The sequence below is a fragment of the Triticum dicoccoides genome, chromosome 2B (assembly GCF_002162155.2).
Source record: "Triticum dicoccoides isolate Atlit2015 ecotype Zavitan chromosome 2B, WEW_v2.0, whole genome shotgun sequence".
NCBI classification, from domain to species: domain Eukaryota; kingdom Viridiplantae; phylum Streptophyta; class Magnoliopsida; order Poales; family Poaceae; genus Triticum; species Triticum dicoccoides.
In genome coordinates, this window is record NC_041383.1 from 79,401,619 (window position 1) to 79,413,036 (window position 11,418).

Here is an 11,418-nt window from a genome sequence, read left to right on the forward strand (position 1 = left end):
ACACCACCCCGCATGTATGAGGGCCCGGTACGACGCTCCGGTGGCATTGCTACCCCCAGGGCCCCCGTCCCGCCTAACCCTGGAGCGGTTGACCACGGGATCTAGCCCTTTGACTTTGCACAGATGGGCTTTGTCCAGTGGACCTCTCCACCCGGTTGTGTCGGGTCGGCCCAGAGGGACACCGGGGAGCAACATCTGGGCCAAACCACAGCTAAATCCACTCCGTGTAGACCCGATGCGGTAGTTTCCCCCCTCCAGGTGCCGGCGGCGGCGCCGTCCGTGAGGGGGGCCACGCACCGGAGACGCGTGCGGCCTCTTCGGACATGCCACAACACCACCCGGTTGTGTGAGGTCCGCCCATAAGGACACCCGGGAGCAACATCCGGGCCAAACCCACAGATACATCCACTCCATGTAGACCCGACGCGTCCGTTCCCCCCCTCCAGGTGCCGGCGGCGGCGCCGTCCGTGACGGGGCCACACCCCGGAGATGCGTGCCGCCTCTTCGGACATGGCATAACACCATCTGATTGTGGTAGGTCATCCGATATATATATGAACACTTGGAGCAAAGTCCCCTTCGTATAGACCCGATGCGGTTGTTCCCCATTCCAGTTGCCGGCTGGCGGCGGCACCGTTCGTGAGGGGGGTCACACCGCTCTGTACAGAACCGAAAAATAATGTATGTATGCTTATTAACACATACTGTATGTAAGTTAGTTAAATAATAATAATAAAGAAAACAGTGAAGAAAAAGAAAAAAAACTATATGTATGCTTATTAACACATATTATATGTTTATTAACACATACTATATGTATGCTTATTAACACAATCTATATGTATGCATATTAACACATACTGTATGCTTAATAATAATAATAATAGTACTATATGGGAAAAAGGAAAAAAGAAAAAAAAACTATGCCGACGGCAAAGCCGTCGGCACAGCTGCGGCCAGGGCAGATGGACAGCGCCGCGGATCGGTGACGTGTCAGCTATGCCGACGGCTGCCGTCGGCATATGTCCTGGTCGGTGCGCTCTGGATCGGTGACGTGTCACCCGTATCTATGCCGACGGCCACCGGTCACGGCCGTCGGCATAGAATTGACGTCGTTAGCCGGCCGTGATGAGTGTTGTCGGCGGGCCCGCATCTATGCCGACGGCCTGTATATGCCGACGGCAGCTGTAGGCGTAGCCTGGGATAAGCCGACGGCCGCTATGTGCCGACGGCTGCTGTCGGCGTAGACGGGGATAGCCCGACGGCCATTGTACCCCGACGGCCAGGACCTAGCTGTCGGCATATCTCGGTTTAGGCCGACGGTGGCCGTCGGCATACATTTGGCTGTCGGCTTAGAGCCCTGTTCCGGTAGTGAGAGTACAACATCTGTTTATAAGCCCCAAGGCGCGATCAAGCACTACGAAAATACTCCAAAGCTCGTGCGTGCTGTGGGGATATTTTTGTTTGTTTGTAAACAAGATCAGAGCCGATGTGGATATACACCATATAGAAGGCAACATACCCGCACACACTAGCAGATAACAATAATCAAATCGGTTGAGTGCGCAAAAAGTGCAAGTCCCATGACAAAGTTCCCCATGCATCCGTCAGGGTCCATGTAAGCAGTTTCCTTTGTTTTGCTCAAGTTGCTCTTGGCGATATATAGAGCATGGTGTTCGCTCTCCGTCCACCCAAATCCTCGCATGCCGTCTCGTCGCGTTGCACAGGTTTCTTGCCCACACAGTGGAGTACCATAGAAGGCTCGCAACCATAGATCTGATCATCTGGACGCATGCTTTTGGTACGCATCGATGGATCACATGATGGATCGGCCATGCATGCTTGCACACATTACAATTACTGTTCAACCGGTTGAGTGTGCAAAAAGAGCAAGTCCCATGCATGCATCGACATAACGTCCATGCATCCGTCAGCTCAGCGTAGCACATGCAGCTGTGCAGGTGCAGTGACAACAGAAGATCGATCGATCAAGGCGTTCCCTTCGACGAATTTGCTCAAGTTGCTTTTGGCAATCCAAAACAATAAGGTGTGCTACTAGGGCGCTCATTGGGCATGTCCACGTCGGATTAGCTAGGGGACAAAAGCGCTGCCGACGCAAGCGTTCGCTTCGTCCAGAAGAAAGACAGAAGAGCCCCCTTTCTATGCGGCAACCTCCTTTCTTCGCTCAAAAATATCTCCCCGTGTGGATTGCTAGGGTTGTCACCGCCGCCGCCGCCTCACCCCTGTTGGTCCATCCCAGTACTTCGGCGCCGATCACTGGAGAAGGGAGAAGGTGAACAGGAGAAGATGCAGGGTGGCCTCGCCGGAGCGCCGATGGCCATGGAGGACGACCAGCTGGCCTCCGTGTCCACGGAGGACGTCGTCCGAGCGTCCTGCCTCCTCGACAACGTGATCCACGTCCTCATGGTAAGCCTCGTTCTCCCAAACCTAGACCTCTGGTTTCGCCCCTTGCCAGCGAGGTGACGACGGCGCACTGACGAGATCGCTCGAGTACGTACCGGACCAGCCCCTCGTCGAGTAGCTGTGCCGTGAGGGTGCTTGCCTCTGAAGCCCCATCCATTCAGAAGGATGAGGAGATCCGACACCAGCCACGCACCAGGTAGGATAGGAGCTCATCCTCGTTTCTTCTACATGTCCCCAAGTACAACAGGCTCTCCCTTGCTGCACAATTTGAGGCTAAACTGTCAGATCCGTTCAGCTTGTGTGTAGGTCTCGTGGAGATGAGAAGCTGCTCCGGTCCCATCTTCTGAAGGAGGATGCCCACCATCCAAGGTGCTCAACATCACCATCGTCTGTTGCCTGCAAGGTGACTTATTTGATTAGTTTTACTTTTACGTGAGAGATAATCCTCAAATACAATCAGATCAAATTAAACTGCGGCACCACACATGCAGATTGATATGCAGTTTTGCAGTTTTTTTGTACAGAAACTGAAATATAGTTCTACAATTAAACCAAAAATCTTTGATCTATACATAAGCCAAAGGCTGAAACATAAGCCCCAATGGTCATTCTCATACGGCGTATCATGCTGGATATATTATCGATCTTTTGCCTACCTGGTGTCATTTGGACTCCATGCAGTCCATTGCCACATTCTGTATTTGTTAGTGAGCTAGAGTTTAGACATTTCAGTGTCAGACACATGCCAAGTTATTCCGTTTTCGTCGTCTTTCTAGGCTTTAAATATTTCAATCATGGGATTGGAAAATAAAATAGTATTCAATTAGGTTTAGTGTGTTATCTCTTTGTTTGGAGTGGGCATATTTTAGTTACTTTTTTATCTTAATTAACCTGTATGGCTAATTTGAGAGAAATCTTTTGTTTCACAGGACACACATAACCAAGAAGTGTTGCCTTTACTGAAGCTTCTTGACTCAAAAAATGGTTCTCTGTAACATAATCCCGCGTTTGTTCTTTACGGAGTTGCGAACAATGAGGTAATTCATAATTGTTCAAAAGATTGGTTTGTACTTATTATTTCATATTTTTCTTAGAAGGTAATGAAATCATGTAGTCATATTTCATTTCTATTTTACGCAAGCTTCTTACTTTCATGTATCCATAATAACTTCCTTCTTATAGGATTTTGTCTCTGACTTCGTTAAAGTAGGAGGTGTCGAATTGATACTTTCTTAGTAAGTTCATACCTGCGTCTCATAAGCACTTCTAATTTCAGGATAAAAAGGACAATCTGTCTAAGACATTGAAGAGGCTAGAGGAGAAGATAGACGGACGGGTAAGTTCTGCTCACTGCTTCTTTTTTCTTTTATTTGCCAAGTTGTTGTATTTACTCGAGTTGACTCACACCCTATATTCAACAGGTATTAAATCACTTGGTTTATCTCATGAGAGTAGGAGAAAACTCTGTGTAAAGGCGTCAACGAACAAGTTTTACTGATAATAATGGTACGGACATTAGACATCTTAATTGTTCCTTGTATCAATTGTGTTTTGTTCTCCATTGATTAAATTCTGGCTTAATTCAGGTCTCGACTTGCTTCTTGATCTTCTGGCTTCAGTGAGCTCGAAACATCAACAGGATGGTTCAGTAACACTATACAAATTAGCCAACAAAGCTGCAACACTCTCTCTCATGGATGCTGAACTTCCATCTCCAACGCGACAGGTTTAGTAGAAACTGAAAAAAGGGTGGCTTGTCTTTTACTATGTAGTTATACTTAAAGTGAATAAGGTCTTCAAAGTGCTTAAAAAAGAGATTTGTCTAACAAAATTGTTGTAAAAATATAGAGTTCTAGGGATATATGCTACTTTGGAGCGATTAGCAAGATTTGTATTAAATGAAGAGCATGTGTGCACAAACTTCCTTTAAATGTTATTTCCTACAAGTCATGAAATGTGCAACGTATTGGACACTTGTTTGTTATGTGATTTGGTAATTATATATTGCAGATTGCCTTTCGTCTCCCTTTTGTTTTGTATTCTTGTCATTTACGTAGATAGATGTTTCTGTCCTAAATTACGTGGAAGGCCACGATGACTGCACCTGCATCAGAATGTGTTTCTAGGGAGAGTTTCTTTTATGTTCATTAGAATATGTATGCCTACTGACCCTAAATCATTTGTTCTGGTTGACTATAGGAGATTTTATATCTATTGCTCAAGTATTTCATGAGGTAATTTACTATCTTCAATGGTTCACAGTTACGATGAATGATAATTTTGAGGCCATGTATGTTTTGGTGTTCCCATAAATGGAATCATCTCTCAGTGTAATATAGGTGTACGTACTCGGTAAATATTATTTTTCCAGGAAGTTCCTATACTAGGTAAGAAAGGTTAGTTTGAAATACTAGATGGAGGCTCATTGGATAATTTATGAATGATGGGAAATGCTTACAACAAATGCGAGCTGCGGCGAGGGAATGGATTTTGTTGTTTGTCCTGTTCTACTGGCATGACAGCGATTATTCTCTGCAATCTTAGCAATTTTATAAGTTACTCAGCTTTGAAATTGGAGTCTGTAGAAACTGGTGCTATGTTCCTGTCTAACTGTCTTTTTCTCTGAAAGTTTTGTTTAGAACTTGACTTCTATTAATGGGAACAGTTTAAGTGTGGATTTTATGTTATGGACCGTCCACCAGTTCTACATGTGTCACTGATGCGTGTGGTGTGCCCTTCTTGTTGTGCTCAATTTGAGTGTTTGGCATCCTTTCTTTTTCTCAGATAAGAGATGCACGAGCTGCATATGAGGAGATATAAAGGGCTGGTTCAGAAGCTTCATGGAACTACTGAATTTGAAGGTATACTTTGGCCTCTTTGCCTCAGATAAGAAATGCACTAGCTGCATTTAAATTCATATCTTATATATGCGAGCAAGCAGATGGACAAGGAGGCTGAGCCATCCGCGAGGGCGTCGACATCAACTCGCCCCTTGCCGTGTGGGGCGGAGGACGTGGAGGCGGAGCTGTCCATGACGTCGTCATCGTCATCCTCGCCTTCGAGGGAAAGCAGGTCTGGGGCGTGCTTGAGATCGAGGGCGTCCCGAGCAACCTGAACCATTATCGCCTATCTGATCACTTATGTAACCTCTAAGACTGCTGCCTGTTGCACCACATGCGCTTGTTAATATCTATGATCTATGGTGTCGTTGCTTTTCTCTTAGAGCCGATCCATTGTTTGAATGTGTTGCATTTGTACTGTTTTCTCTTATAGTCCAGTCAGAAACTTGCACATATACATATTCTTGTGCTTTCAGTCTGATTTTATGTTGATTAACGGAGTTATCTTCACCATTGTTGCTTATTCCTATTGTGTTATCAGGTCAAGAAGAATGGAAAGTTCAAGGAAACAAAAAGGACTGATGGAGTATCGACACCAGACCTTATTATGAGGATAGTGAAGGACTACAACCAGCATGTCACGACGAATCTAGCACGAGGTTACTCGAGGAAAGATATGGCGTGAGCTATGCTAAGGTTAGCCACGTTTCTGATGACACTTAACCAATCCTTTTATGTGACAAGTAGAGCTTGGCACATGGCTTATTTTTTGTCTTTCAAGAACATTGTGATGTTATTCGTTTGGTCTCCCAGCCCAGATAATAACTCATGTTGGTCGTCTTCTTTTCAGGAGAAACAACTGCAAGTGAATATGAAGATAAATAAACTGCGAGAGACTGTGAAGGCACAACAAGAAAAGGTAATAAGCCATGGGCTTTCTCAGCTCAAATCTTACTTGCGAGCAATCTACAGATCGACCGTTCCATCCGTATGGCAGAATAGACGTTTATTCAGGCCTGATGATTATCAGCTGTGTTCATCTCCTCATGTGATATGTAGTTGCAAACGGCAGCGAAGACGACTCGGATAAACCATGAAGAGTGGTTGGAGAATGTGGATCGCTGGGTGGTCGGCTTCCTGGAGAAGTTCGAGGAGCACTGCCACGTCATGGTATAGTATACTTTGCTTGGAAGCTTAACAGAGTAGTCGAGTCGAACATGAAATTAAGGAGAAAGAGATATACTGATGATGTTGTAATAATTACTCAGGAGAATGCCATCAAGGACCGGGTACGAAGAGAGGCTGGGGAGCATGGCCGGTAAAGGCATAGCCGGTGGTCATGGTGTGGTGGTGGTGGTGTGAACAAACACCGAAAAAGTGAGAATTTGCTATAGTTGTGCTTTGTGTCATGGAATGTGATGCTTATGCGTGTAAAGTGGTTGAGTTGGCTGAGCCAAACCTTTGTATTATTGTTTTTTTGCTGGTGAACAACAAATAGAGCAATGTCAGTGCATACTACAAAGAGGAGAGTGGAAGTGGCGCATCCCAGTTGGCACCGCCCCAATTTCCTCTCAGGCGGCGCACAAAGGGTGCGCCCCAACCACTAGTACTCCATATAGAGCGTGGTGTGGTGTTCGCTTCCTGTCCACCGAATCCTATTCCTAGCTCGGACGTATCTATATACAGAACCCCGCAAGTTGCACAAATTTCTTCGCATAGTTTGTTTACTTCTTCCATCGCTCAAGTGGATCGGCATGCAATGCACGCAGCAACTTCGAGGTGGAGTGATTTGAGTTTAAGATCCACCAAGAAAAAAATTAAGAGCCCAAACTTAGACAGTGGTTTAGCATCACAGTAGTTCTGAGTTAGAGTTCTTGTACCTATTACTCTTGAGAGCTGCGCACTCTCTAGACGGATAGGTTTCGGCTCGAGTGTCGAAGAGTTGTTGTCTTCACCGAGCTAGATCTTCAAAGTGATAAGTCAAAGTTGTTGCCTTAATTGGACCGAGCATGCATTTTTTTTGAACCGGGCATTATCCCTTTCCATTACTGCAACATAACGGAAATATAGCAGTCCAAAAAAGGAGAAAAGGGAAAGCGAGTCCAAAACATCGCCGGGAAACCCGCTGTGAGCACCCGCCATCGAGATTACTCACTATGGGGGAAAACCCGATCACACCAAAACTCAGAAGCTAGAATCCAGGGCCTAAAGCCCCCAAAAGACAGGATAAATGCTCGCAACAATTGAGCAACACAAGTTCAGGCCCACACAGGGGAAGGTAACTCAAATATCTAGCTAAAACCACGGGATAGCCTCTGCAACAGATCAACATGCCGATTCATCATAGCTCGCTGCACAGATTCTCATCATCATTGACGCGTTCTCCTTGAACATCTTCGTGCCGTCCCTCATGCTGGTAGTCGCGTCGTCTTGCTTCATCATTCCTGCCCAGTAGCACATTAAAACACAAGTAGAAAAAATACATTCAAAGGGGTTTGTGAGCGATTTAAACTCGAAGGTAGCTCTATTGCGACATGACCAGATTGCCCAGCATATGACCGAGCACGCATGCATGCATGCCCGTCCACCAGCAGGCTGCGCCCTCGTATCAGACCGTTTGGCTTGGCATCTACAGCAAGCAAGCGATTTATATACCCCTCCGTTCCTAAATATTCTCTAACATAAGTATCTTGAGCTTAATATAAATTTTACTAGAGCTAATATAAAGTTGAGACATTTATTTTAAGACGAAGAAAATATAATATAAGTCTTTTTAGAGATTTCAATACAAACTACATTTTTTTTAGAAAAGGAGGATGACCCCCGGCCTCTGCATCTGGAAGATGCATACGGCCACTTTATTGATTATTCTCGAGGACCTTACAAAGTATTACAACAATGTGTCCGAATCCACCATCTTGGCAACATATGCCGCTACTCCTATCCAAAATAATGAAGGGATGCTAGCTGGCCACTACCCAAACCACTCACCTAAGCCTAACATCAAAAGTCGGAAGCCGAAACTCATTCGGAAGCCCCAGCCGAGTCACATACCGGGTCTGGGGCACAATCCGGTCAGACACACTAGTGTGTCGTCGCCGCCATCTTCCACAGGTCCGTCTTCAGATCATATTGAGGCTTCTACCTTGTCTGGCCACTCTGCCATCGACGTCACCATGACGCCGGACAACAACCTCCTCCTGCGCGAGTCCATCTCCGTGCATCGGACACCGAGCCTCCACAGCGCCATGCCGCTGATATTCGCCGCAATCAATGTGTGAGATGAAGCACCGCTCCACCATTCCCCCAGCCAGCACTTACTCCAAAACGATGTCCCCAGAAGGGAAAGCGATAAAACGCCATCATCGTCCGATCCGGAAGACCCAGATCTAGGGTTTCCCCTGGAGCATCCTGAGCCTGATGACGCAGACTGCAACGACGATGCCTCGACAAGGGAACGACATCTAAGATGCCGCCATCGCCCGCCATGACCGTAGTCGGCGCGATTTTCATCGGCAGTTGCTCCACCAGACGTGCGCCGCCGACGTTGCTGGTCCCTTCAACTGGAGCAAACTCCAAAACAATGCCCTAAAGAGGGACTACGACGCAAAAGCGCCGCCATTGCTCGATCCCAAGGAGATCTAGGGTTTCCCTCGGAGTTGCCCGCGCTGTCAAGGACCAAACAAGGGTAGAATCCCGCGGATCTGCCCAGCTGCCGACGTGTCGCACCCACCACCGTGCCGACGGCAGACTAGCGATCAAGGCCCACGCTTGGGCATAGATCCGGCCGCGCCGCCGTGAACCGATCCGGTCACGCTGCAGCCGTCCCTGGCGGCCGCGACGCACCAGATCGCGAGGCCCTTGGGCGGCGGCGAGGGAGGAGGAGGAGGAGGGGTTGGGGAGGTCCGGCCGATGGGATCTCGGGCCTCCCGGTCGCCCACGTGGGGGACGGCTCGGGAGGGGAAACGCGGGGGGCTCCTCACTTGTCACAAACTACATATGAATGTATATAGACTACGATATGTGGTGTATACAAACTTGTTTGCCTCTGCCTGCAGCCAATCGCAGCACAAGGGCTTGCAAGAGAAAGCTTTGTTTATGCTAAGAAGATGGAGACGACCGGGCGAGACATGGATAGACATGGACCGACAGGCTAGTTAGAAATTGTTAACCGCTCTCGACTGGACTTCGATATGAATGAACAATTCTTAAGTGCGTGAAAGTACAAGTCACGTGGCATTTCGAGCCCTCTGTCAGCGCATACATCACGGCCAGAAAATACTCATGAAAGCCGGTTCATTTTTTTTTTAAACCGAGGTAAAAGATTTGCCTCACATATTAATTAAGAAGAGAAGAGGTTTTATTACAATAGGCACCCTTACACGTCATGCGAGATTACTCACGCAAAGCCGGTTCATGAATGGCATGGACGTGCCGCGGCCACGAGAACGAGAAGAAGCGGCCAGCCCAGCCGAAAATAGAGCTAGAACAGAGGGAAGCAAATTTGTAGCAACCGGGTGCTCCACACCCCTATACGGATATTAAATTCAAAACATACCGAAAAATTTGAAAAAAATCTGAGATTTTGGGATACCAAACCTGGGTTCCTGATCTACTTACGTGTGAAATTTCGTGAAAAAATACCAGAAAACATATTCGTGGTAAAAAGACAAAAAATTCCTATGTATAGGAAAAACTGTTTGGATGGATTTTTGTTCGGACGGTATTTCCTTCGCCGCAGATACGTTTTCTGGGTTTTTTCATGGAATTTCACATGGAAATAGATTGAGAGCCCACGTTTCATGTCCCCAAATTTTATTTTTTTTGAATTTTTTGATATTTTTTATGATTAATATTGGTATAGAGGTGTGTATTTTCCTAGAACAGAGCCCACGGTTTTGTTTTGGAAACGGCGAGTGCACGGTGTTCGTTTTCTGTCCAAGTAAACCAGCTCATATAGTATAGCCGTCCCAAGTTGCAGTGCCGGCATATAGGGCCAGAAGTTTTCTTTTCCGCAGCACGACCGATGAGCAGGACCTCCAGCTAGCTGTAGCAGCAAGTACCGTGTATGAGCATACATGCATACAGCAAGGAGGAAGCTTGTCCTGTTCTTAACTGCACCACCTAGGACGTTGCTGCATGCCTGCATGCATGATACTCCCTCCGTTTCTAAATACTTGCCTTTCTAGGCATTTCAACAAGTGACTACATACAGAGCAAAATGAATGAATCTACATTCTAAAATATGTCTACATACATCCGTATGTAGTAGTCATTTGAAATGTCTAGAAAAATAAATATTTAGGAACGGAGGAAGTATTTATGATGGATCGGCCATGCCTGCACACGTAAATACGTCAGGATATGCATTCCAGTTCACTTCATCATCCAGGGCTACATGTACCTCACAGCCCACTGCATATATCGAAGGCGGGCACCTCCACAGCGGTGCCGCAAATGTCCAGATCGTAATGTCCACACCAATTTTGCCGTCCAACATGATGACCAACACGTTTGTGGACCTGTCTGTGCCCCTCCACCACTTGAACCAGTCTCAAGCTTCCCCTGTGCGTTGATGCTGGTCAGCTGCTCCAGAGTGGACGCGACACGACGGCCATTGATGTCGGTCAGAACGACGCGAACGGACATGAGGGGCCAGGTGCCACTTCAAAGCAGGCGCGGTGATCAAAAAGCCAACTCCAGTCGCTGCGACACAGTGAAGCGGCGTTACTCCGCTTGCCCGGCCTATTTAAACAAGGTTACATCACCCTCCTCATCGGATCTCCTCTCCTATCCCTAAACCCTCACATCTCCTCTCCACGTCTGACCCAATCATCTCCTGCACCGGTGACATGTCAGGTGGGAGTGGATGGTTCTCGGCACCGGCGGGTGAAGGTGGATCTTCATCCGGATGGTGGCATCCGCGGCCCTCGTCTTTCACCGTGCCATCCAAGGAGGAGGTTGGCTCGCTTCAGATAACAAGGAGTAGCAGCTATCGCCATCCTTGCCAAGCCCACTGCGATGGATGAGGAGTTCCAGTGATAACTGGAGTTCCTCCCTCGGGCTCTGTGACCACGGTCCAGCACCGGCTGCTCGGTCGTTTCGACCAGCCGACGTGGCGCGACAAGGAGAGTGCGTCGGGATGTCGCCCCAT

General features: G+C 47.3%; 1 pseudogene; it reads left to right on the forward strand.

Moving 5' to 3' along the window:
- The first annotated feature begins 5,215 nt into the window (after window positions 1-5,215).
- LOC119360517 lies at window positions 5,216-6,758 on the forward strand (annotated as a pseudogene).
- The last annotated feature ends 4,660 nt before the right edge of the window (window positions 6,759-11,418 follow it).